Source organism: Lissotriton vulgaris, chromosome 10 (genome assembly GCF_964263255.1).
Source record: "Lissotriton vulgaris chromosome 10, aLisVul1.2, whole genome shotgun sequence".
NCBI classification, from domain to species: Eukaryota; Metazoa; Chordata; class Amphibia; order Caudata; family Salamandridae; genus Lissotriton; species Lissotriton vulgaris.
Genome location: NC_141698.1, coordinates 570918129 through 570945861, shown reverse-complemented (window position 1 = coordinate 570945861; position 27733 = coordinate 570918129).

Sequence of the window (27733 nt, the reverse complement as noted above, 5' to 3'; positions counted from 1 at the left end):
TGTCGTAGGTGGCTGTCTTTCCCCCTGCCATCAGTGCTTCGACCGCCACCATCATAATTCGATAGTCGGACCACAGCCCTGGATGTCAGGTGGACCACCATCGATGACTTGTCGGAGGCTGTCTGTACGACATAAATTTATTTTTAAAATTGTATATTTTAATTTAATTTAATGGCATTTGTTAAGCGCCTGGTTGCACAAGGAACAGTGCGTCCCCGCACTGACAATCCCACTAAACATCTCTTCAGCTTAGCTCACAGAGGATGAACTCAAGAGTAGTGGGAAGCAGTACTGATTATGTTTTGGGGAAGAGATGGGTTTTCAGCCTCTGTCTGAACCTTGCTTCAGATGGTTCCATCCTCAATTCGATGGGTAGGTCATTCCTGTCTTTACTGGCAAGGTGTCTAAAGGACCGTCCTCCCATCCTTGCTCTGTGGATCCGCGGTACCACTAATAGCATGCTGCCCATTGACCTAAGATGGCGTGAAGGACGATAGATTGGAAGCAAATCCTGGAGATATGGAGGAGCTTTTTTGTGAGCTATACGATGGGTAATGCACATAGTTTTAAATTTAATTTGTTCCTTTATTGGGAGCCAATGCAGGGAACGCAATGCATGTTTCCCAGATGCCCTCCTAGGGAGGTTCAGGACAAGCCTGGCAGCTGCGTTCTGGACGCGTTGCAGCTGTGCTAGGCCTTTTTTGCTGAGTCCACAGAGGAGGGAGTTCCCATAGTCTAAATGGGAGGTGACCAAGGCATGTACCATTGTTTTCCTGGTGCTGGGGGGCAGTAGGTCCAGGATTTTCCTCAGGACCTTCAAGATGCTATAGCATTTACCGGCCACATTACCAACATGATTAGTGTAGGCTAGATTGGAATCAAGAAGAATGCCAAGGTTTTTCACTGTGTCCACCGGGGCAGGGACAGATCCCAGTTCTATGGGCCACCAGGCAGATGTCCAGATGGAGGGACAGGGACCAACGATAAGAACTTCCGTCTTATTACCATTGAGGCGGAGATAGTTATGCTTCATCCACCCATCAAGTGCCACCAAGCAGGCCGAGAAATTCTCAGCATCCACAACTGGATCACGGGACAAATTGATCACCAGTTGTGTATCGTCTGCATAGGAGACTATGGCAACACCATATGACTCCACCAGTTTGGCAAGGGGTTCCATGTACAAATTAAATAAAGTGGGGCTCAAAATTGAGCCCTGTGAAACCCCTTGTCTAAGACATCTTATACTGGATTTACATGGTGGACAATGCACTTGAAATCTCCTGTTCTTAAGGAAGGAAGCCAACCACTCATGGGCAGGCCCGGTTATTCCCTTCATACTCAGACGGTCCAGTAATACGGAGTGCGATACGGTGTCAAACGCGCACTTAAGTCCAATAGGACCAGTGCGGCCGTGTGACCCTCATCCGCCCTACATCGCAGCAGTTCTGTCGATAGGAGGAGAGCGGTCTCAGTCGAATGTTTGGCTCTGAATCCCGACTGAGACGAGTGGAGGAGCTTATTTTCCTCCACAAAGCTCACCAGCTGTCGGTTAACCAATTTCTCTACTACCTTCGCACAGTAGGGAAGAAGGGAGATTGGTCTAAGTTTGTCTAATTGAGTTATGCTTATATGGGCTTTCTTTTTTATCGGGACAACTTGGGCCAGTTTCCAGATGTCCGGAACTAGACATTCACGGAAAGAAAGAGAAGCCATGTTATCTATGTGCTGCGCTACCAGGGGAAGATGACTGCGAAGAATCCTCGCTGGGATCGCATCTAAGGGAGAGCCAGAGTGAATGTCCGATACGATGTTAATTAGCTCCTCTACTTGGGGGACCATAAACTTCCTAAGTTTTATCATAACCTGATTATCACAGTTAGGGTCTGGCGAATCAGTGGGTTCAGAATTCTCCTGGAAGGAGGCATAGATCTTTTCTACCTTCCCTACAAAGAAGTCTGCAATCTCATTGCATGACTCTGTCGAGGGGGGGACTTCCCCTGGACTGGCTAGAGGGGCGGAGAGTTCCTTCAGAATCATGAAGAGCTCTTTAGATGTGTTCTCTGCACAGTCAATCCTCTTGTTATAGTAATTTCTTTTAGCTTTCCTAATCTGACTGTGATAAGACCTTAGTTCACTCTTATAGACTTCACGTAGTGGGGGGGCATATTCCACTCTCCATCTACGCTCCAGAGTCTTACATTTGGTTTTAGCGGCGCGTAGCTCAGCGGTAAACCACGGAGCGGATTTCGTGCTCCGTGCCATGGCTCTTTGAGTCCAGGGGGCAACTTTATCCAGTGCACCCTCAACCCATTCATCATACCTCCTGCACGCCTCCGCTAAGTTGTCGCTGATCTTTGGTGTTCCTGTCCTAGGGCTTGACTGAAGGCATCGTGACTGAATTTCCTCCAGTCCCTGCGTCTAATGGCGGGGGGTTTCTGTATAGGCCCCCTTTTGGGCAATCTTCTAAGTTTAAAAGGGATCAGATAATGATCAGACCACAGGATCTTAATCGGGACAGATACGCTTATATCTTCCCAATTAGCAAAAATTGGATCCAGTAAATGTCCCGTTTGATGGGTGGCTCTGTTATCGGCCAAAACAAACATAAGGGCTCTAAGTGCATTAATCAGGGATACAGCCTCTCTGCAGTTGACATCATCCAGATGCACGTTGAGGTCTCCTACAATCATGAACTTATTGTGGCGTAAAGCAGATTGCGTTAGAGCCTCCAGGAGGCTCTCAATGAACGTGGTCGCCGCACCAGGAGGGCGATAGATAAGGTAGCCCTTAATGGTGCAATTAGGGCCAATCGAGATGGAAAATAGTCCAGCTTCACAGTTCTTAATGGCAGTCGGTTCAAGAGAACATGACAGCTCGATTTTATGGACAATAGCTATCCCCCCCCCTCCGCATCCCTCTATTGATTTGGAGAATGTTGTAGCCGGAGGGAAGGGCCTCTATAATATCAGGGAGGGATTGCTCATCTAACCACGTTTCTGTCAAGAAGACCAAGTCAGGGTAGTCATCTATCAGCATGTCATAAATGTTCAAGCTATGACGTTTCAACGATCGACAGTTCAGCAGTAAGGCAGAAAGATCGTTACCTTCCTTACTTGTCTCTTGGTCTCTGAGGATAGTATAGCCGCAACCATCACACTTCAGGGGCCATTGCTCCATGTGCAGCGTGTGTTCGCATTCAGGCGGCAGCACCTTGCGCAGATGTAGTAACGCCTGCCTCGTATAGGTTGCCGTCCCACACTGGTCTGAGGTGGTATGGCCAGGGGGACGGGCCCTGGGCCGCGTATGGTCGCGGAGGGGGCAGACGGGCTTGCCTTAGGCGCGCCTTCGGCGCGCAAACGGCGCTCCCGCTGCGCTCGTCCGCTGCGCTTGCGTGGTTGGCACATTTAGGGAGAGGAAGGGCGTGGCCTATCAGGTGGGCGTGGCCTATCAGGTGGGCATGGCCTCGCGTGTGCGGCTTTCAAAACAACTGTTCCCCGAAGCAGCGCTAGCTCCGCTACTTATGGGGTGCCTGCTTGGCGTTATGCCTGAATAGAGCTCGGGGTGAGGTCAGAGCACTATTAAAAGCAAATATCACAAAGTTATAACAAGTTAAAAAACACGAGTACAAATCGCCTCCGGCTTCCGCCTCAGAGGTAGTGGAAATTGACGATCGCGCTATCGTTCAGCGCTTCTTATAGGCGGGGGGTGGGCGTGGCCTAGCAGGTGGGCGTGGCCTCGCGTGTGCAGCGAGGGCGGCTTTCAAAACAACTGTTCCCCGAAGCAGCGCTAGCTCCGCTGCTTATGGGGTGCCTGCTTGGCGTTATGCCTGAATAGAGCTCGGGGTGAGGTCAGAGCAGTATTAAAAGCAAATATCAAAAAGTTATAACAAGTTAAAAAACACGAGTACAAATCGCCTCCGGCTACCGCCTCAGAGGTAGTGGAAATTGACGAGCGCGCTATCGTTCAGTGCTTCTTATAGGCGGGGGGTGGGCGTGGCCTATCAGGTGGGCGTGGCCTCGCGTGTGCAGCGAGGGCGGCTTTCAAAACAACTGTTCCCCGAAGCAGCGCTAGCTCCGCTGCTTATGGGGTGCCTGCTTGGCGTTATGCCTGAATAGAGCTCAGGGTGAGGTCAGAGCAGTATTAAAAGCAAATATCACAAAGTTATAACAAGTTAAAAAACACGAGTACAATCGCCTCCGGCTTCCGCCTCAGAGGTAGTGGAAATTGACGTTCGCGCTATCGTTCAGTGCTTCTTATAGGCGGGGGTGGCCGTGGCCTATCAGGTGGGCGTGGCCTCGCGTGTGCAGCGAGGGCGGCTTTCAAAACAACTGTTCCCTGTTTATTTTTAAAATTGTATATATATGCTCCAAAGTGTCTGCAAAGTGTTTGCACTTCTGGGCTTGCTGGCAAACAGAGAAACGGACCCAGCGATGAGAGGCAAGTTGTTTATTTATATGCACAAACCTCGAACTTGACGCGTTTCGGGTACCTAGTACCCTTGAAAACAAGTCAAATTTTAAAATGCAAACACAGAGTTGTTGTGCTGTCCCTAAGTGATAAATAGACATAAACAAAACACTAACGTTTTGGTTAAAAGGCACCAAGCGAGTCTGTTTTCTAAACATTTTTGCCATCTCAAACAATTCCTTCATAAATGCAATGGTAAATTATAATGATAATATATTATTATTATTTTTTTTTAGAAATCTTTTTATTGAGATTTTGTAAAGTATACATCAGTAAATCTGTAAAACAAAATGGACCAGTACACTACCGCATTCATCATCCAAATGACAGAAATTATATATGAAATTACACTTTGCATCAGTACATATGTTTCCATAGAATGTCAGGAGGGCATATTCCAATTACTTTGCTACAGCATAGGATTTGCATTTAAATAGTTTGTTAGATATTTCCAATAGTCTTTTGGTCTTGATCGGGTGGGTAATTCTTCTTCCTACGTTCTCAGCGTATTCTAGCAGTATGACATATCTTTAAGCCACTGTTTAACACTGGGCATCAGCCTACTGTCCCAGCACATTGATACACGTCGCTTGGCTAGCAACAGCACTATAACACAACATTTTTGCTTCATGGCTTGAACGTTGCTCAGTCCCAGTGGACATACTCTTATAGTGCAAATAATGTCTGTCCCTACCATTTCTGACAACATTAAGGTGACTTGTTCCCAGTATGAGTGTATTTTCAAACAGCCCCAGGCTAAGTGAGTAAAATCAGCCTGTTCAAAACCACACCTCTTGCATCTCGCGTCCGTTCTTAACCCATGTTTACACAATTTCACATGTGTGTGACCCCACCTATTTTAATTATTCTGTTTGGAGCAGTTGATGAGAGACATATCTTCTTTTTCCAGAGCTGTTTTTAGAATTTATTTGGTGTTTTTAAAAAATTGCATTGGAGAAATGGCATCTGGTTCGCAAGCTCCTCATCATTCTTCAGATGAAGATATCTTGGACGAAGATCCACCCAAACAGAGGCTTGAATCAGTGGTATGGACATTTTTCACCTTTCCTGCCGGGGAAAAAAAAGGTCAACACAAGAAAAGTCACATGCTTGCTGTGTGACAGGGTCCTGTCGCGAGGCAGTGACAAGAAATACTCCTGTGAAACAGTGAGCATGTATAAACATCTGTGGACCATTCACCCGAAGAAACTGTCACGAGAAGGAATGAGGCGCGCAGCAAAAAATCCACCACCAGGCATTGCTAGCACCTCCGGAGTGTCCACTTCAGCACCACCAGTAGACATTCGCCCAGAATTCGCTTTTCTGCAGCAGCACTGCACTAAGTGCAAAACCAGCATCTGTTATGGTGAACTTTCAGTGGACGCTATGTGTGCAGTTCAACAGAACCACGAATGCAAAAAAAAATGTTTTCTTGTTTTTGGAATGATGTTGATTTCCAAAATCTAACTGTTTACTCAGTTGCTTTTTTGTGCAATTTTTAAAAAACACCAAAAAAAGTACAAAATTGTTAAAAATCTACAAAAAAAATAGTAAACAAAAAATAGAAGAAAAAAACGACCTTATCTGGTTTAAAAAAATAACTTAAATTGCATGGTAATGTCTGAAAGTTTGGTTGAATTTATGTGTAGAGCATGGTGACTGAAAGAATGCATTAGAACTGTACGGTGAATTTATAGGGGCAGATCTACGAGGAAGTGCTGCAAGCCTGTTAGAATCGGGGGTCTCTGGTTGGCGCAAGTATTCACTTGTGACAAGCAGGGACCCTCTCCTCTAAGTGAGGGCGAAGGATGACCCCTTAAAATTACCCTTGCTCACCCTCTAGGTGCGTGGCGTGAGCAGCCAAGGCTATTCTTCAGGCGTTTCTGAGTTAAGCATTTGTAATAACACACACAGTAAACCTACCAATCCCCCCACAAATGGACACCAGGCTGTAGTGATATAAAAATATGGTTCCTTTATGTAAAAATATATATATGCAGGTAAGACTTAACACAAGACTAATATAACGATTTGCTAAGCCACAAGGTTGTAAATAGGCAAGTGTTCTGTTGAAATAATAGCTGCTTCCTTTTACTCTTGTCAATGTTCTAGTTCCTTTTAAAAATGCTCTTTTAAAGGTTTCCAGGTACTTTAGGCCAGTCTTAGGCCTTCTGGGCGCTTTGTAGCGCTTCCGGGCACCTCAAACGTGAGAAATCACTGCACCCTACCATGTCTCACGTATCTCGCGTGAGTCGCGTACACCGAAGCCCTACCAATCCTCACGCATCTCGCGGTGCGGGTTGAATGGAGACCAGAGAGGGGCCTCGGGAAACCCAGGGCCTTTTCCGGAGGTGGGGGCTCTCGCTGCAGTGAGGAGCAGGGAGGCGATGAGAGGAGCCTCGAGAAACCCAGGGCCTTTTCCGGAGGTGGGGGCTTTCAAGCCTCGAGAAACCCAGGGCCTTTTCCGGAGGTGGGGGCTCTCGGCTGCAGTGAGGAGCAGGGAGGCGATGAGAGGAGCATCGAGAAACCCAGGGCCTTTTACGGAGGTGGGGGCTCTCGAGCCTCGAGAAACCCAGGGCCTTTTCCGGACTTCAGGGAGTCTGTTCTCTGGGTCTGTTGGTCAGGTGGGGATTTCAGGCGGGAGCGTGGGGGCACACCAACGAGCCTCCAGTGGCAGGTAACACTTCGATTTCCCTCATCGGGGGGAGAGCGGCTCAGCGGAGCGGGGCTCTCCCTTGGCGGGGACGGGGAAACACAGTTTGGTCACGGCCTTGAGGAGGAGCTGGGGGGCACCAAGGTCACAGCAACGAGCCTCAAGTGGCAGGTGACACGGTGATTTATATATATAATTCCTTTATTCGGTTTAACACATTGGCAAACCATAAAAGCACATTTTTTTTTAAATACAGTCTAGAAAATATAAAATCTACATATTCATACAAATATTTGATCCAGAATAAGTCAATACATTTTAAAAGACTAGAGAAGATTAGTTCATTATAGTTTCTAGGGCCACAATCAAGCTGTGTTATTTACTGTTTTTTTCTATGCCTTATGACACATTTCAAAAAATTCACAACATGGTAACAGGCAGATTCAGATTCCAACATTTGTAGGCGGAACATTGTGGGACGGCATTGCCTCAAACCCCATTGTCTCAACAGTGGCAATAACCATATTTTCCCATGTGAGGTATAAAATTTACAAAACAATATGGTGTGTAAGTTAGTCTGTTTTGAATTCTCATCACACGGACATACAGGAAAAGTTTGTTCTCACCTGTTTTCTGCATAAAAGGCTACTAGCCTGATAAAAAGGTCTAGCCTAAATCTTGTCAGCAGCATTTTTTCATAAGAACTAATTTCTAGTGTTAGATAAGGCTGGATGCTTTCTGTGGCCAGAACCATGTTAGCATGGAGGACCGAGGGTTTTTAAGACTCAGCGGCCAGCCTTAGTGACTCTAGGTGACTTAGTGCCAGTTGTTTTAGTGTTTTCTTCGGTATGTCAATAATATTTTCAGGTTGGAGATAATAATTCTCCTTTCCTAGATCTTTAAGAAAATTTCTGACATACCGGAGCCATAGGATGTTATCTGCTCTATCAAGAGTCATCAACTCTGATACAATTGACTGTGTGAGTAGGTTTTTTTCGGAGGTCCTGATACGCCTCCACAACAGTAGTGGCTGGATCTTTATAAGGTCTTCTAAATAAGAGACACCAAGTTCCACGTGGATTGCGTATATGGAAGTTGAATTTGGTATTGCTAGGAGGAATCTAAAGAAAGAATTTTATACAACCTGCAGGGTAGTTGTGTCAGCATGGCCCCTCGAGGAGGAGCTGGGGGGCACCAAGGTCACAGCAACGAGCCTCAAGTGGCAGGTGACACGGTGATTTCCCTCAGCGGGGGGAGAGAGGCTCGGCGGAGCGGGGCTCTCCCTCGGCCGGGAAGGGGAAACACAGTTTGGTCACGGCCTCGAAGAGGGGCTAGGGGGCACCAAGTTCACAGCTCCGGCGGGGGCAGAAATCCTCGCAATTACAGGCAAGTTCAAGTTCAAGTTCCAAATTTGTATAGCGCACTACTCACCCAGAGGGTCTCAAGGCGCTTGAGGGAGGGGGGTGCTTTACTTATCGAATATCCACGTTTTTAGTTGTTTTCTGAAGGAGAGGTGATTCTGTGTAAGGCGAAGGTGGGTGGGGAGAGAATTCCAGGTTTTGGCCGCTAGGTAGGAGAAGGATCTTCCCCCCATGGTGGATCTATGGATGCGTGGGATTGTGGCGAGGGCTTGATTGGACGATCGTAGTTGGCGGGAGGGGGTGTAGAAGGATAGTCGCGTGTTGAGGCATTCGGGTCCTAAGTCGTAGAGGGCTTTGTGTGCGTGGGTGAGGAGACAGAACGTTATTCTCTTGTTGACAGGGAGCCAATGGAGGTCTTTCAGGTGGCCGGAAATGTGAGCTAGCCGAGAGATGTCCAAAAGGAGTCTGGCTGAGGCGTTTTGGATGCGTTGGAGTTTTTTCTGTAGTTTGGCTGTGGTTCCGGCGTAAAGGGTGTTACCGTAATCCAGTCAGCTGGTGACCAGTGCGTGAGTGACCGTCTTTCTTGTTCCGATGGGAATCCAACGGAAGATTTTTTTGAGCATGCGTAGGATGTTGAAGCATGATGATGAGACGGCGTTGGCTTGTCTGGTCTTCGAGAGGGAGGAGTCCAGGATGAATCCCAGGTTCCGTGCGTGATCCGTAGGTATGGGTGCGGTTCCCAGGGCCGGTGGCCACCATGAGTCGTCCCAGGCTGAGGGGGATGATCCTAAGATGAGGACTTCCATTTTGTCTGAGTTTAGTTTTAACCGGCTGTTCTTCATCCACTCGGCTACTTCTTTCATTCCTTCGTGTAAGTTGGTTTTGCGGTGTTTGGGTCTTTGGTGAGGGAGAGGATCAGCTGGGTGTCGTCTGCGTAGGAGATGATGTAGAGGTTGTGTTGACGTGCGATGGATGCGAGGGGACTCATGTAAACGTTGAAGAGGGTGGGACTGAGTGATGATCCTTGTGGTACGCCGCAGATGACTTCGGTGGCCTCTGATCTAAAAGGGGGGCGGCGGACTCTCTGGGTTCTTCCGGCGAAGAACGAGATGATCCAGTCCAGTGCTTTTCCTTGTATTCCGACGTTGCTGAGGTGTTGCATGAGGGTGCTATGACAGACTATGTCGAAGGCTGCGGAGAGGTCAAGTAGGATGAGGGCAACTGTTTCTCCATTGTTCAGTAGTGTTCGGATGTCGTGTGTTGCTGCGATAAGGGTGGTTTCGGTGCTGTGTTTGGCTCGGAATCCGGACTGTGAAGGGTCAAGGGATTTGTTTAATTCAAGGAAGGCGGTGAGCTGATTATTGACGGCTTTCTCAGTGACTTTAGCAGGGAATGGGAGGAGCGAGATGGGGCGGTAGTTCTTAAGTTCAGTGGGGTCTGCTGTGGGTTTCTTCAGAAGGGCGCAGAGTTCGGCATGTTTCCAGCTTTCCGGGAAGGTAGCGGAGTTGAAGGAACAGTTGATGACATCGCAGTGATGGGGTGTGATGATGGAGTCTGCTTTGTTGAAGATGTGGTGGGGACATGGGTCAGTTGGCGAGCCTGAGTGGATGGAGTTCATCAGGCGGATGGTGTCTTCGGTGGTGATTGGGTTCCAGGCGCAAAGGTTGTTGGAGTGCGATTTTGGTTCGGAGGTGGGTGGAGTGGACTGGTCTTCGGCCTGGTTTTTGAAGCTGTTATGTATTTCGGCGATTTTGTTGTGGAAGAATGAGGATAGTGAGTCGCAGAGGTCTTGTGAGGGAGTGATGTCGTTGGTGCCGGCGATGGGGTTGGTAAATTCTTTGACGATGTTGAATAGTTCCTTGCTGTTTTGGGCATTGTTGTCAATTCGATCCTTGAATGCTGATTTCTTGGTGGATCGGATCAGTTGGTGGTGTTTGCGGGTGGCGTTCTTGAAGGTGGCTAGGTTGTCAGTGGTTGGGTTTTTTCTCCAGGCTTTCTCGAGAGTACGACAGAACTTCTTGGATTTCTTAAGGTCATCGGTGAACCAGGGGGCTTTTTTGCTGCCTTGCTTGATTAGATGGTTTTTCAAGGGTGCTAGTTCATCGGCGCTGTGGGTGATCCATTGTGTGAGGTTGGTGGCTGCTTGGTTTGGGTCCGATGATTTGGCAGGGGGGTTTTGGTGAAGCGATGTGAAGAGCTGGTCGGTGGTGATTTTGTTCCAATTTCTTCGAGGAATAGGTTGTGGGGGGGTTGTGGGTCGTGGTCTGTTTGTAGTTGAAGTGAACGCAGCTGTGGTCCGTACAATGGAGAGCTGTGGTGTGATCGAAGGAAATGTGTATGCTGGAGGTGAAGATAGGGTCGAGCGTGTATCCGGCGAGGTGGGTGGGGGTGTTAACAAGTTGTTTGAGTCCAAGATTGGCCAAGTTGTCCAGGAGGGTGGTGGTGTTGCTGTCGTTTTTCTTTTCCAGGTGGAAGTTGAGGTCTCCCAGTAGGATGTAGTTCTCGGAAGGGAGGGCATGTGGGCTGATGAAGTCAGTGATGTCTTCATTGAATTGTGTGCGGGGTCCTGGTGGTCTGTAGATGAGGGTGCCTCTGAGTGTGGTTTTGGGGTCGGTGTGGATCTGGAAGTGAAGGTGTTCGGTGGTAGCGAGGTTATCGTCGGAACTGGTCGTGATGCGGATGGTGTTCTTATGGACGATGGCGATGCCTCCTCCTGTTTGGTTGGTGCGATTTTTTCGAATGATCTTGTAGTCGTCCGGGATGGCTATGGCGATGTCAGGCGCTGATGAGGCGTTCATCCATGTTTCTGTGAGGAAGGCGATGTCCGGCGATGTAGTGTCGAGTAGGTTCAGAGTTCAACGGAGTGTCTGTGGACTGAGCGGGTGTTGAGCAGGATGCACTTTAGGTGGTTGTTGTCGGAGTTCTGTTTGGAGTTGGTGGATTTGGTGAGGGTCCTGTTGCAGGCGAACTTGCAGGAGTGGCAGGTGAAGGGTCCATGGGTGTGGCCTGGGGTAGCTTGGTGGCATAGTGGTGTGCATCCGGGGTTGAGGGCTGAGAGGGTTGCGGCGTCGTATGTTAAGCGGGTGGAATGGGAATTGTGGGGGGCAGGGGTTCTGGCACTGGGCGCCGTCCAGGTCCGGACGGGCGTAGACGGGCTTACCTTTGGCGCACCATCGGCGCGCATAGGGCGCGTCCGCTGCGCGCAAATGCATCTGTCATAAATGGATAGTGGAGGGGGGAGGGGCGAGGGAGGAGCAGCTGGGAGGCGGGAGCGGGGAGGAGGGATGGGCCAGGAGTCAACAACAAAATGGCTGCACAAACAAACAGCAATATTGGGGCACCACCGGAGCAATCCTACGATCTGGGCAGTGGAAGCGGCACAAAGAGGCACAATAAATGTAGCAGGCGATGCGAGCAGTGCGACAGTGGCAATTAGCCCAAGAGCAAAGGCACAACAATTAGCGGCAAGCGCTACGATATCAGGCAGCAAGCGCTACGATAACAGACCGAGTTACAGGCAATGATATGGCCTCAAGCGCTACAACATCAGCCAGCAAGCGCTACGATACCAGACAGCGTTACAGGCAGCAGGATGGTCAGGGAGCGCGGGGAGCGACCGCTTCAGAGGGATCCAAGGTGGTCACCTTGGCAGATAAGCAGAGAGCAGGTTGAGCCAGATGATCCTGTGGCTCAGGTCAGGGGACAAGCTCAGTCAAGCCCTTGGAGAAAGTTTCTAGCACAAGTCTACAAAGTCTTTTCCGCAAGTCTTTTTCTCTCCTTCCTCAGCAAGGCAAGCAGCAGGCCAGTCCTTCCAGTGTCTTCTTCTCCTTCTAGTTGGGCAGAGGTTCTTTGTGGGAAACAGGATTCTAATTTACAAGGAGCAGGGCTCCTACTTTTATACAGCATTTTCTTTGTTCTCACAGGCCAGGGGGGCCTCTGCATAACTTCATTCAGTCTCTGAGCACTTTGTTGGGTGTACTTTGGCTTCTGCTTTCAGTGTGAAGGGCAGGCACATCAGACGCTCCACAGGAGGTGGAGCTAGCATTGTGTGGGCAGGGGCAGCCAGGAGTACCTTGTTGACAGTGCTTCGCCTTTCCTGGGCCAGGTGTCGGCTGAGTCATCAGGCGCTCCCCAGGGAGCGGAGCCAGCATTGAGGTGGCACAGCCCTATTCAGAGTCCAGGGGAACTCCCACCTCCCACCAAGTTGTAATCCTTGCATTCACCACCTGTCATCCACCAGCCCTGTCACTCACATAACCCAGACAGTCAGATACACATCCTAGCAGAGGCGGGCTGAATTGGTTAGGCAAGCAAATGCTAGCTTTCTAAAAGTAGCATTTGCAAACACAGGATATTAAAATAAACTTTATTAAAAGATGTATTTTATTATTATGAGTTCAGGCATACTAAACTTGACTTTCTACCATGTTCCCTCAGCCTGCTGGGATTATACAGTGTAATAATTCCAGCAGCCCATCTTGGCCTAAGAGAACAGATAGTCTTACAAAAGTGAAAAACAAAATTGGCTGTAATTCACTATTAGGACATGCCACACACATCAGGGCTTGTCCTACCTTACACTTACAATGCACCCTGCCCTAGGGCCTACCATAGGGGTGACTAATATGAAGTTAAGGGAAGGTTTAGAGGCTGGCAAGTGTGTGCACTTGCCCAGCCAGCATGACAGTACCAGACTGCACGCAGGTTCTGCAATGGCAGACCCTAGACACATTTTAAAAGGCTGCTTCTGTGGGTGGCGCAACCAGCGCTGCAGGCCCACTAGCAGCATATGCATTTACAAGCCCTGGCACTCCTGGTGCACTTTACTGGGGACTGACAGTAAATCCAATGAACCAATCATGGAAATCAATCACATATACACTTTACATTGGGAGAGAATATGCACTTTATCACTGGTCAGCAGTGGTAAAGTGTCCAGAGTCATTAAACCAACAAAAACAGGTCAGAGAGAATATTGGAGGAAGGCAAAAAGTTCAGGGATGACCCTGCCAAGAAGGCCAAGTCCAACAAAGCCTTTTAGCTGCACTGCGCTACAGCACTTGTGAAGCACAGGGATGTGACATATTAACATGAATATGTTGCAATTCTGTTCTCCCTTTGTACTAGCACACAGACTGCAGCCATGCAGTGACGCAGGCACCCTTGCACCATGGTGCTAGGATATCATTGTTGTGGGTAGCTTGTTTTTGTGCAGGAAGGGACTACTTCCTGCACAAAAACAATCACTAAAGGTATTTTCCTCCTTCAATGTGTGCCGTGGAATGCAGCCTGCATTGACAGAGGAAAAACCGAGAAAGAAAAGAAAACATTTCTCCTTGTTGTGCCTCGCTACACCACATCTAGGGTGGCACACCATTCACACGTATCTCCAGATTTACACTTTCTCGTAAATCTTGAGATGCGTTATTCCATGGGTGTTGTGAGGGAACAGACACAGCAACACCCATGGAACGTCTCTTCAACGCAAAGTGGGGTGTTTGAATGGGTTGTATTTTCAAGGAGAGGAAAAGCCTTGTAAATATGGAGGAGTCCCCAGCGCCATCACTACGTTACAAAAAGTGACGTACTGGTGATGCAGGGGGCTTGTATATCTGCCCCATAAGTGCTTAGGTATAGACAGAGTGATACAATAAGACCATAGTGCTGGATGGGTGATTGACGAACTGCATGAGACTGACAGGAGGTATTCTAGGTTGCATGAGTACTACTTCAATATTTATTGGAGTGTACCAACAGTATGTATCTGCTTAGAGGTTTGTAGGGATTGTGCACAGAATATTGTACGTGTACTTGTGTTGGTGCCTAGGTCATTCTATAAGAACATCACTAGTAACTAGAATGATGACAGTGCTGCAAATAGAGTACTCAGTTAATTTATAAGTGCTTAGGTATTGTCTCAATGCCTGAGTCATTCTGCAAGTGCATAGACAGTGAATAGATTCCTAGAGTGCTAGTAGTTGACAGCAGGATAAGTTTATCAGGACGTATGTTTCAGCAGAGTGATTAGATAAGCGCATACTTATGTCCGGATGATTGTATGAGTGGACACAGACTCACAGTGTGATTCCAGAGAACCATGATTATTACCTGGACTTTTGCAGGACTGACTCAGCAGTCTGCAAGGGGTTAAGGGACCGCATACATTGTGCACATTTGACTGTACCATTGCTTGTCCCAATACCTGAGTAATTCTGCAAGTGTATAGACACGGACCATGTTCCTAGAGTGCTAGTAGTTGACAGTAGGATACGTTTATACGCGCTTATGTTTCAGCAGAGTGATTAGATAAGGACATGCTTCTATCGGGATGATTGTAGGAGTGGACACAGACTCACAGTGTGATTCCAGACAAGCATGACTATTACCTGGACTTTTGCAGGACTGACTCAGAAGTCTGCAAGGGGTTAAGGGACCGCATACATTGTGCACATTTGACTGTACCACTGCTTGTCTCAATGCCTGAGTTATTCTGCAAGAGCACAGACAGTGAATGGGTTCCTAGAGTGCTAGTAGTCAGTCAGTCATTAAAACTTTATTCGGGTTATTACAACCATAAAAGTATACGCAATACATTTATAAAACTTTATAAAAACACAAAATATGTAAAATTTGTAAAATTGCAATTCAGTCCTTTCCGGGGGGAACCCCAGTAACTTTGTTATTAATCAGTATCCTCCTAGGTTGTGAAAATCACAAGGGTGAACATGAGAAAACATATGTGACCAGGCCTTCCAAACATAATACATACATTAAAGTGCAATCTCGTTACCATACGCCTATACCTCTGTACTCTGGAGAAACCCCCTGACTCGGCTCATGTATTTCCCCAAGGTACAGGCTATATCCAGATTTACCATCCCCACCAGGAGATCTACAGCTTGCTTTCTATTCATAATCCTATAAGTTTTGAATAGCGGGCCTAAAATCTCCTTACGTATATCAAGGGTCATCCTACAGTCTAATAAAATATGAATAATATCACAGGAGGTACCTAACGTACATGTGCAATTGCCATTACTATTTATCATGTAATTTTTAACCCTGGTATTTACATAACAGGGGTTTATGCCCGTTCTCAGTTGTAAAACCTCTCTTCTTAAGTGCTGATTTGGCAACCTATCCAAGTAAGGGTAGGGGTGGGCTTCTGAAATCCATACTTGGATCATATGGGACACCGATATTTTTTGTCGGAGATACTCTTGATCGCATATGCAGGACACATCCGCTCCCAATGACCGTAGTTCTTTTTTGCCTATATTGGTGTGTCCTAACTGGGTATCTAGTTCTATCCCTAGCTTCCCATAAGCTTCCTTTAGTGAGAGTCTTGTTTCTTTAGCCCACGATGACTCGCTGGAGGCAATTTCCTCTCTACACCACTGTGATATTTTTCTGGGAGGTTCCCCTGTCTCCAGATGCTGCCAGAACCGTATTAGTGCCATCCTGGATGTAATTGCCCAGGAAGTGACTCCTATCTCCAATCTTGCTGCTTGTACCACTGCTGATTTCGGCAACGAGACCAAGCTTTTTAGGATCATGCCCTCCTCTTTATCCCAACCTTTTTTCCCGCTAAGGAGGAGAACCTCTGATCCATATAGGAATTGCGCGGGGACCATTTCCAGGTAGGCCTTTATAGCCGGCCCATCTGACAAGTCTCCGTAGAAGCTATTAAACCTTTTTAAGCCCTTTATAGAGGCTGTTGCCCTAATTTTTAACGCTTCCAGATGAGTGGTCCGTTTCAAGTTACTCGTGAGCCATACTCCCAGATATCTATATTCCGTTACCTTCTCAAGTTGTTCCGTACCTAAATACCAAGGAAAACGGGTCTTACTTTTGCCAAAGCATAGGATTTAGGGGCCAGATGTAGGTAAAATAGATTTACCGATTTTTAATTACCGAATTTTACCGATTCGGTAATTAAAAATCGGTAAATCTAAGGGGTGGATATGTAGATATTCCAGATGTGCTGGAATACCGATTCTGAAGAATTCGGTATTTACCGATTCCATAAATACCGAATCGGTAATGCCCATTCATTCCTATGGGCTTTGAAGCCCATAGGAATGAATGGGCATTACCGATTCGGTATTTACCGAATCGGTAAATACCGATTTTCACAAGGGTGCAGGGGGTGTCACTTTGACACCCTCTGGCACCCCCAAAACAGGCTGGGGTGCCATGTGGCAGGCATACATGCCCTAAGGGCAGGTCTGCCTGTCACATGGCATAGGTGTGCATGCACACATGTGCATGCACACCGGAATCGGTATTTTACCATCAAATTGGATTTGATGGTAAAATACCGATTCGGTAAGGCCTCTGGGACTCTGAAGAGTCCCACCTACATCTGGGTGCCTCAGAATCGGTAAAATTACCGAATTTTTATTTTACAGAATCAGTAAAATTACAGAATCAGTAATTTTACTGATTCGGTAAAATAATGCCCCCTACATACCTGTCACCCATTTACCGATCGGTAACGGCCAAAATCGGCCGTTACCGCTCGGTGAATATCCTCAAACGGCCACCTACATCTGGCCCTTGGTCTTTTCCATATTTACTACCAGTTTTTTATTTAAGCAGTATTTATGGAACATATCTAGTTTCCTCTGCAAGCCTATCTCCGTCTGGTCCATGATCACCAGATCGTCTGCATAAAGCAGACAGGATATATGGTTACCCCCTAGCTTTGGGCTAGCCCCTCTAACCTCTTTTAGATTCCGAGGTAGGTCTGCTATAAACAAAGAGAATAGCAACGGGGCTAATACGCACCCCTGCCTCAGGCCATTTCCAATCTGAATCTTACAAGATAATCCACCATCCTCGACCAGGACTACGTGGGCCCAGTTATCTGTATGCAAGGCCTGGATAAGGGCTAACAGGTCTGCGTGTAACTTATAGCCTTTCAAGGTAGACCATAGCTGTTCCCTGCTTACAAGATCGAATGCTGCGTGGAAGTCTACAAAGCAGCAGAACAGTTTACCCCTTTGCTCTATAGACTTCCGCGCTACCGCCCAGAGAGCAAAGCAATGATCCACTGTTGAATGACCTTCTTTAAAACCCCCCTGTTCAGGAGGTACTATATCATTATCTTCAGCCCAATCTTTTAATAGACCCCGTATGATTTTAGAGAAGACTTTTTCCCCAATGTCCAAGAGATTTATCAGGCGATAGTTTTTAGGGGAGTTTACGTCACCTTTTTTTGTGTATGGGTCTAATAATAGCCCCTTTTCAGCTATCTGGTAACGTTCCTGTTTTTAGTATTCTTAAGAACGTATTTGCGAACAAATCCGCCCACCAATCTATATTTGTTTTTATGATAATGGCGGGTAGATTGTCTGGACCAGCAGCTCGTGTTAAGTTTAAGTTGGCTATCACGATTTTAATACGACCTTGGGAGAACTGCTCCATTCCTTCACCCCTCACTCCTGGCCAACTAGATGGTACTATTGCCTCCCTCCTTGGCCATTTGCCGTAGATCTCCTCAAGGTAGATTACCCACTTATCCTCTAGGACAGAACATTGCATGGACCCTGCTGTTTTCCCCGCACATTCCTGTATCAGTTTCCAGAAGCCTTTGACATTCTTTTCATCAATTGTCGCTAGTAGGTTCTTCCAGCAGTTTTCTGTGAAAGATCTTTTTTTGTCTCTAATCAATGCCTTATATTTTATCCTTAATTTCTTAAGGGCTAGAAATTCTACTTCATTATCGCTACGCCTAAGGCTTCTTTCACTCTTTCTAATAACGGCCTTTGCTTTACGGCAATCTGCATCAAACCATGGGTTACTAGTTGCATGTAGTGGAAGATTCCTTCCCAAGCTATGCTTCCCCCGTTTAATGTTTATTCTGAGGCATTCTACGAGTTGTGTTATCATATCCTCATACCAGGGTATCTCTTCCCCATTTTACTAGGTTTCCTAAGTCAGCTACTATCTGAAGGTCCTTCAGTTTATTTAGATGTTCTTCACTTATCCGGGTTGTAAGTCGCTTGGGATATTCAACCTCTACATGCAACACCTTCTGTCTTGGCGGGACCTTATTTACATACATTTCTATCAATAGTGGGAAATGATCGCTGCCCTCTACTTGAAGTATTTCGAAATGTTGGATTGTGTGGAAACACCAGGCCTGGATAAATACATAGTCTATCGGGCACAATTGCTGGCCTACTTTAAATGTGCGCTTGGCGGGCCGATCTGTTTCTTTCCTACCATTCACACAAACCAGACCCATGCCCCCCAGCAGCCGTCCAAGCTCCACATCCTGATTTGAGAGCTCGGTGCTGATAAACTTTGCAGACTCTATGTTATACGCTTTTAGTATGTCACTATTCCAGGCATCCGTTTTTATGGGATTCAATCTATGATTAAAGTCTCCCAGTATTAAAATCACATCTCCTGGATAGAGTTCATGTAAGTACTCTAGATCCTTTTTTAAACGATCCCACTCTGCTTTATACTCCTGTTTTTCCCCTTTCTGTATGTACACATTGATAATACAAAAACCTTCACCCCTTGTAATGTTATTTTGGATCCGCACTCTGCTCCCCAATGCCCAGATACATGTTAGGTCGAGATGGAGGATATCTCTCACTAACTTTGTGGAGACCAGCATCATCTGGCCGCCTGACGCCCTACCCATTTTATTATTTCTTGCATGTTTTATGTGACTAGCAAAACCTTCAGTAACGGGGGTTTCGTCGCACAGCCATGTCTCCTGTAGGCACATAATATCGGTCTTTTCAAGGAGATTTTTGAAAATCTCTTGAGGCCATATTCTTTTATAGCCATTAATATTCCAAGACAAGATGCTCAGGCTGTGCGACGACCCAGTTTCCTAATCAATGTTGCTCAGATTCCCCTCCTCCTCCTGGTCTAGGTAAGCCAGCTCTCTGTACCTGTTCCTATCCAAGACATCTTCCTCCCCCCACCCTAGCTTTTTAGGAGCAATTATAATTGCCAGGCCTTCCTTGTTACTCCATCCTGATGAGATAATTTTTATTTGCCGTTCTCCCAACCCTGCATGGTTTCTAAGGAATTGGTGCCCTTGATTATCCAATTTCAGGTCCTCTCTATTTACTATTCTGATTCCTTCCTTTAGCATCTTAGCTTCCGCTTTTTCCATTGCGACTTTTATCAAAGCTGAGTGGAGGAGGACCTTTGTTATTTCCTCACCTTTAGCATTGGCCAAAAACCCCACTTCTTTTAAGTCATCTGTACTGACATATTTTAGGCTAGGGCATTTAGCAAATGAGAATAGTAGCTGTGAGCGGTTTAGGGGTTTTAATTTCTTACTCCATTTCCTCCCATTTCCCTGGCCCAATGGTTCTAGGTATAGCCAAGTGTCCACAATCCTGGATGCCTGTAGTGGCTTATGGCTATTCTCTGGACATTTATCCCTTCTCTTCAATTTACTTTCTGATCTGCCACTACTCATCCAATTGTTCACCGGGGATAAGTTACTGGGCCCTGCATCAGTGGACGTTTCCATTTCCCATATTGGTTCTAACCCCTCTTTTCTTCCCCTGGGCATCCTCTTAGGGGCCCTAATATTTTTGGCCAAGCCTTTACCTTGGTCCCAACATGATTTTTCCTGGGGACCAAGGGTGCTTGCCCTAGGGTCTACTGGGGTTACATTATCCATTTCTACTCTCACTGCCTTGCCCCTGGGCCTTAGGTCATGGGGAACCTGTTTCATGTTCAGCTGTTGTGCAGCCTGACTGACCCGTTAGCCTTTTTCCCTTTTCTCCTCAACAGGCCGCGCCTCCTTTCACCATATCTCCTTATAATCATGGGACAGCGGGCTCCTCCTCATTAGGTGTATTTGCCCTTGTTATTTCTCCCACCTCATCGGCTTTGTTCTCAACAGTTCTTACAAGGGATGGCATTTGGGCTTTAATCTGCATCAATTCCTCAATTATGTTATTAAACTGCTTACTTTGGGTTTTTAGAATTTCATTATTCACCACTGAACTTCTAGGATTCCTTGCAAAGTTTTCTGGAGCATCAGCATAACCTCAAGCATTGATGAGCTTGAGGTACCCGTTACCTCCAAACTATTCACAGGTAGGCCTGATAACACAGTATGGGCCATATTTACATTTTCCAGTCTGTCTTTTACATTTAGTACAAATTCTTCTTCGGCAGCTTCTCTCTCTGGGTGTAAATCGCTCAGATTTTCATTATCATTTTCTTTTTCTTCCTCCCCCTCTCCCTCTGAGTCTTGGTTTGATACTGATTGAAACAGCCGTGGGGAGGAAGACAGCTGAGGTACTATCGGAATATCAGCAATGTCGAAATTTGTCTGGTTCAAGGAATCGACAACTGATGCCTGGATCTCAGTCAATTTTGGGGGCTCCACCGCCTTTGGTTCTCTTTCTGGTGTCTCCTTTTCTTTAAAATGCTTACCAAAGAAGTCTTTAATAGATTTTGAGACCGTAGAACCACCTTTTACACCTGCAGCCTTAGCGGACATCGGCCCCTTCTGATTAATTGTACTTGAGGATGCAGTAGACCCCAGTACAGATGTTTTATTTCTTGTAGGTGTCGATATCGCACTTTCCAAATCAATGGGTAGTTCAGTTATGTCCTCTACTCCATGACTTGTATTTCCTGTAAGTTTAGAATTCTTAGATACTTTCCGACGTTTATTCCTTCCTAATGCCATGTCGTTAAATTCTCTCTTTCCGCTGGCTTGCTTCCAATGGAGCAGAGACTTTCCGAGCTGTTTTCCTTCGCTTTTTAGGTGCACTACAGCCGGTTCTGGCGACATCTCTTTGCTGTTTTCCTTCGCTGTTTTGGTGTACTACAGCCGGTTCTGGCAATATCTCTTTGCTAAGAACCCTCAGTTATAAATTTCCACTTACCTCTGTCCTGTGGGCCCACTTTCTGCCGCTCTCTGTTCCTCCACCACCTTTTCCTCACATCCTCGGTCTTTTCGGGTCCACCTGCACTCAATCCTGTTCAGCTTCTCATGTATTTCTTGCAGGGTATAGGTCCAGGGGGCACTATCCTCCCCCTAACCTACTAATGGCGTCCTCTAGCAGCCTCCGGCAACCTCCGGCCACCAGTTGGCACTCAGAATGCCCAGAGACAACTGCCCCTCCCCATGGGGTCTGCTTTGTTCTGTTCCAATGGGGGACAATGAGGGGATAGCGCCGAAGACAGCCTACGCAGCGCCGCTGATACTGCAAAGGCAACGGGGGGGGGGTAATAGACAGTGCCGGCAACACACCAACACACCAGGGCAAAGGCGGACTCCAAGGCTCCTTGCAGCGTCCCGCGCAGCGCCTTTGACACCGCTGACACCGCCGAGGCCGACCCGGAACCGGAAGTCCAGAGACGGCGATGCCGACAGTGAAGGTGGGAGTGAACAGAGAGACGATAGCTGGGCAGAACCGCAGCGCGCGGCACACAGGTACAGAGCTTCTCTTACACAGTTTCCGCCGCTGAATCGAATGCTAGTAGTTGACAGCAGGATATGTTTATAAGCGCTTATGTTTCAGCAGAGTGATTAGATAAGGACATGTTTCTATCAGGATGATTGTAGGAGTGGACACTGACTAACAGTGTGATTCCAGAAAAGCGTAACTATTACCTGGACTTTTGCAGGACTGACTCAGTAGTCTACAAGGGGTGAAGGGACAGCATACATTGTGCACAATTGACTGTAACACTGCTTGTCTCAATGCCTGAGTCATTCTGCAACTGTATAGACAGTGACTGGGTTCCTAGAGTGCTAGTTGTTGACAGCAGGATAAGTTTATAAGCGCATATGTTTCAGGACAGTGATTAGATAAGGACATGTTTCTGTCAGGATGATTGTAGGTGTGGACAGAGACTCACAGTGTGATTCCAGACAAGCATGACTATTACCTGGACTTTTGCAGGGCTCACTCAGTAGTCTGCAAGGGGTTAAGAGACCGCACACATTGTGCACATGTGACTTTACCATTGCTTGTCTCAATGCCTTAGTCATTCTGCAACTGCATAGACAGTGACTGGGTTCCTAGAGTGCTAGTAGTTGACAGCAGGATACGTTTATAAGCGCTTATGTTTCAGCAGAGAGATTAGATAAGGACATGCTTCTGTCAGGATGATTGTAGGAGTGGACCCAGACTCACAGTTTTATTCCAGACATGCATGACTATTACCTGGACTTTTGCAGAACTGACTCAGTAGTCTGCAAGGGGTTAAGGGACCGCATACATTGTGCACATTTCACTGCACCGCTGCTTGTCTCAATGCCTGAGTCATTCTGCAAGTACATAGATAGTGACTACGTACCTAGAGTGCTAGTAGTTAACAGCAGGATAAGTTTATTAGCGCTTATGTTTCAGCAGAGTGATTAGATAAGAACATGCTTCTGTCGGGATGATTATATGAGTGGACACTGACTCACAGTGTGATTCCAGACAAGCATGACTATTACCTGGACTTTTGCAGGACTGACTTAGTAGTCTGCAAGGGGTTGAGGGACTGCATACATTGTGCACATTTGACTATATCACTGCTTGTCTTAATGCTTGAGTCATTATGCAAGTGCAAAGACAGTGACTGGGTACCTAGAGTGCTAGTAGTTGACAGCAGAATACGTTTATAAGCGCTTATGTTTCAGCAGAGTGATTAGATAAGGACATACTTTTGTCAGGATGACGGTAGGAGTGGACACAGACTCACAGTGTGATTCCAGAAAAGCATGACTATTACCTGGATGTTTGCAGGACTGACTCAGTAGTCTGCAAGGGGTTGAGGGACTGCATACATTGTGCACATTTGACTATATCACTGCTTGTCTTAATGCTTGAGTCATTATGCAAGTGCATAGACAGTGACTGGGTACCTAGAGTGCTAGTAGTTGACAGCAGAATAAGTTTATAAGCGCTTATGTTTCAGCAGAGTGATTCGATAAGTAAATGCTTCTGTCAGGATGATTGTAGAAGTGGACCCAAACTCACAGTGTGATTTCAGACAAGCATGACTATTACCTGGATGTTTGCAGGACTGACTCAGTAGTCTGCAAGGGGTTGAGGGACTGCATACATTGTGCACATTTGACTATATCACTGCTTGTCTTAATGCTTGAGTCATTATGTAAGTGCATAGACAGTGAATCAGTTCCTATAGTGCTAGTAGTCGACAGCAGGATAAGTTTGTAAGGACTTATGTTTCAGCAGAGGGATTAGATAAGGACATACTTTTGTCAGGATGATTGTAGGAGGAGCACACACTCACAGTGTGATTCCAGACAAGCATGACTTTTGCAGGACTGTCTAAGTAGTCTGCAACGGGTTAAGGGTCCGCATATATTGTGCATATTTGACTGTACTTCTGCTTGTCTCAGTAATTCTGCAAGTGCATAGACAGTGACTGGGTTCCTAGAGTGCTAGAAGTTGACAGCAGGATATGTTTATAAGCACTTATGTTTCAGCAGAGTGGTTAGATAAGGACCTGCTTCTGTCAGGATGATTGTAGGAGTGGACAGAGCTGCTTTAGAGCCATAGAACAGGCCAGCAGAGCTGTTGTAGAGCCAGAGACCCAGGTCAGCAGAGCTGCTGTAGAGCCAGAGAACCAGGTCAGCAGAGCTGCTTTTGAGGGAGAGAACCAGGTCAGCAGAGCTACTGTAGAGCCAGAGAACCAGGTCAGCAGAGCTGCTTTAGAGCCAGAGAACCAGGTCAGCAGTGCTGCTCTAGATGACACTGACTGACTGACACTGATTGATTGACACTGACTGACACTGATTGACTGACACTGACTGACTGACACTGATTGACACTGATTGACTGACACTGACTGACTGACCCTGACTGACACTGACTGACTGACACTGACTGACACTAATTGACTGACACTGACTGACTGGCACTGACTGACTGACACTGATTGCCTGACACTGACTGAAACGCATTGACTGACACTGACTGACACTGATTGACTGACACTGACTGACTGACACTGACACTGACTGAGTGACACGGACTGACACTGACTGACCAACACTGACTGACACTGACTGACACGGACTGACTACTATCTACTACTCTACTACTCACTCTCTACTACTGTCTCTCTACTACTCACTCTCTACTACTCTCTACTACTCACTCGCTACTACTCTCTCTCTACTACTCACTCTGTACTACTTACTCTCTACTGCACTACTCTCTACTACTGTCTGTACTACTCTCTCTCTTCTACTCTCTACTAGTCACTCTACTACTCTCTACTACTCTATACCACTCACTCTCTACTACTCTACTACTCACTCTCTCCTACTCTTAATACTCTCTCTTTACTACTCACTTTCTTCTACTCACTCTACTATTCTCTACTACTCAAACTCTACTACTCTCTCTCTACTACTCACTCTCTACTACTCTCTACTACTCACTCTCCACTACTCACTCTCCACTACTCACTCTCCACTACTCACTCTCTACTACTCTCTCTCTACTACTCTCTACTGCTCACTCTACTACTCACTCTCTACTACTCTACTACTCTACTACTCCCTACTACTCACTCTCTCCTACTCACTCTCTTCTACTTACTCTCTACTACAATACCCTCTACTACTGCCTGTACTACTCTCTCTCTACTACTCACTCTACTACTGTCTACTACTCTCTACCACTCACTCTCTACTACTCTACTACTCACTCTCTCCTTCTCTTAATACTCTCTCTCTACTACTCACTCTCTACTACTCTCTCTACTATTCTCTACTACTCAAACTCTACTACTCTCTCTCTACTACTCACTCTCTACAACTCTCTACTACTCACTCTCCACTACTCACTCTCTACTACTCGCTCTCTACTACTCTCTACTGCTCACTCTACTACTCACTCTCTACTACTCTACTACTCTCTACTACTCACTCTCTCCTACTCACTCTCTACTACTTACTCTCTACTACAATACGCTCTACTACTGTCTGTACTACTCTCTCTCTACTACTCTCTACTACTCACTCTACTACTCTCTACTACTCTCTACAACTCACTCTCTACTACTCTACTACTCACTCTCTCCTTCTCTTAATACTCTCTCTTTACTACTCAATCTCTACTACTCTCCACTACTCACTCTCTACTACTCTCTACTACTCACTCTCTACTACTCCTCTACTCTCTACTACTCACTTTACTACTCACTCTCTACTACTCTACTACTCTCTACTACTCTCTCTCTACTACTCACTCTCTACTACTCTCTACTACTTACTCTCTACTACTCTTTACTACTCACTCTCTACTACACTATCTCTACTACTCACTCACTACTACTCACTCTCTACTACTCTCTACTACTCACTCGACTATTCTCTCTCTACTACTCTATACTACTCACTCTCTACTACTCACTCTACTACTCACTCTATTACTCACTCTCTACTACTCTCTACTACTCACTCTCTACTACTCTCTCTACTACTCTCCACTACTCACTCTACTACTCACTCTCTACTACTCTCTACTACTCTTTCTCTGCTACTCACTCTCTACTACTCTCAACTACTTGCTTTCTACTACTCTCTACTACTCACTGTCTACTACTCACTCTACTACTCTCTACTACTCACTCTCTGCTACTCTCTCTACTACTCTCTATTACTCATGCTCTACTCCCTACTCTTTATTACTCATTCCCTACTCTCTACCTCTCTACCTCTCTCTACCTCGCTACCCCTCTACCTCTACCTCTCTACCTCTCTACCACTACCTCTCTACCTCTACCTCTCTACCTCTACACACCTACCTCTACACCTCTAGCCTCTCTACCTCTCTCTACAAGGCACTTGCACTTTACGACACATGTATTTATTTATTTAATTATTTATTGCTTCTTTTGCACATGTAATTTCCGCATAAATTAGGTTCTGATTGGGGATCACTTGGTACTGTGTAGGAGTGGTTTTTTCATGTCTATACCATACTAGAGACCAAAAACCAGCAGAACATATGCAAATTAAGTGATTTTGTTCACCTATTGCACTAGTATTTAATGAGGTTTGGCCTGAAGCACGTCATGTGGTCAAGTCAGTGTGTTACTGACGAAACGCGTCATGCTGGGCACTTGTCTTTATGAGAATGCTGCATATTGAATTTAGATGGCAATAAAGACGGCACTTTTTTTTAGAAACTCGTTGTGGTCCGTACCTGCGTCTTGGGGGAACCCGGGAGAAACAGGACAGTAGATTCTTATATATATCTATATATCTATATATCTATATCTATATATATATCTATATATATATATATATATATATATATATATATATATATATATATTCGCCAGTTCGCCAGTAGGTATATATAGTTAGGATTATTTGTCTATGGAACTTTTGAAAATTATATGTCTAAAAACTTTGGCGTTTGTGGACGGAATCGGCTGAAATTTTCAGGAAAATGGCACATTTTGTTTCTGAGCAGCCCTTGAAAATTTGGGGGGGGTTCGTCAAGGGGGGGCCGAGAAAAAAGGGGGGTCCCAAAACGCGTTTTTCCCATGTTAATTTCCATAGGGCCTTTGGCCTCACTTTTAGCTCGAACGGCTGAATGGATTTGCACGAAACTTGGCAAAATTGTAGGGACTGTTAGCCCGATGTGCCTTTGCTAGGTCTCAATAGATGTGCTCCAGTGGATTTTGAGAAATTAACGTTCAAAACAAGATATATATCTCTAACAGCGCTCCGGGCTGCGCTCCGGTCCACTTACTTTTCGCGAAACGGAACTTTGCGATGCGAAGCTGATTGGCTCCCCGGTGTCTGTCAACATTCTAAACAGTCCGGAGCGGCCGCCATCTTATCTCTCGGTAGGATCGAGAGAGAAGAAGAGGTGAAAAACGAAGGGGGAATTTAATGAAAGGGGGCAAGGTATACCCCTCTTGACCTCTAGAAATGTTGTTGGGGTTATTAAAGGGTCCCGTGGGGAAAATTAAAAAAATATATTTTTCACGGTAGAAGCGCTTCACGGGCCGCGAACTGGGCCGCAAACTGGTAGCGAAACGGGAATTCGCCATTTTGTGCTTCGTTTTAATTAAATTACTAGGTATAAGGGGGTGCGGGAGACGTATCCTAATCCCTTATGTTTTCTGAGGGTGGCTGAGTAGGCTCATATATGTTGATACATGTCTTCCAGCGGCTGTGCGTGAGCTTTTTTTTTTTTTGCTGCGTGACGTCTGTTAACGTTCGATTCGATGGAAATCAGGAAGTGTTGACCGCCAATTTGTC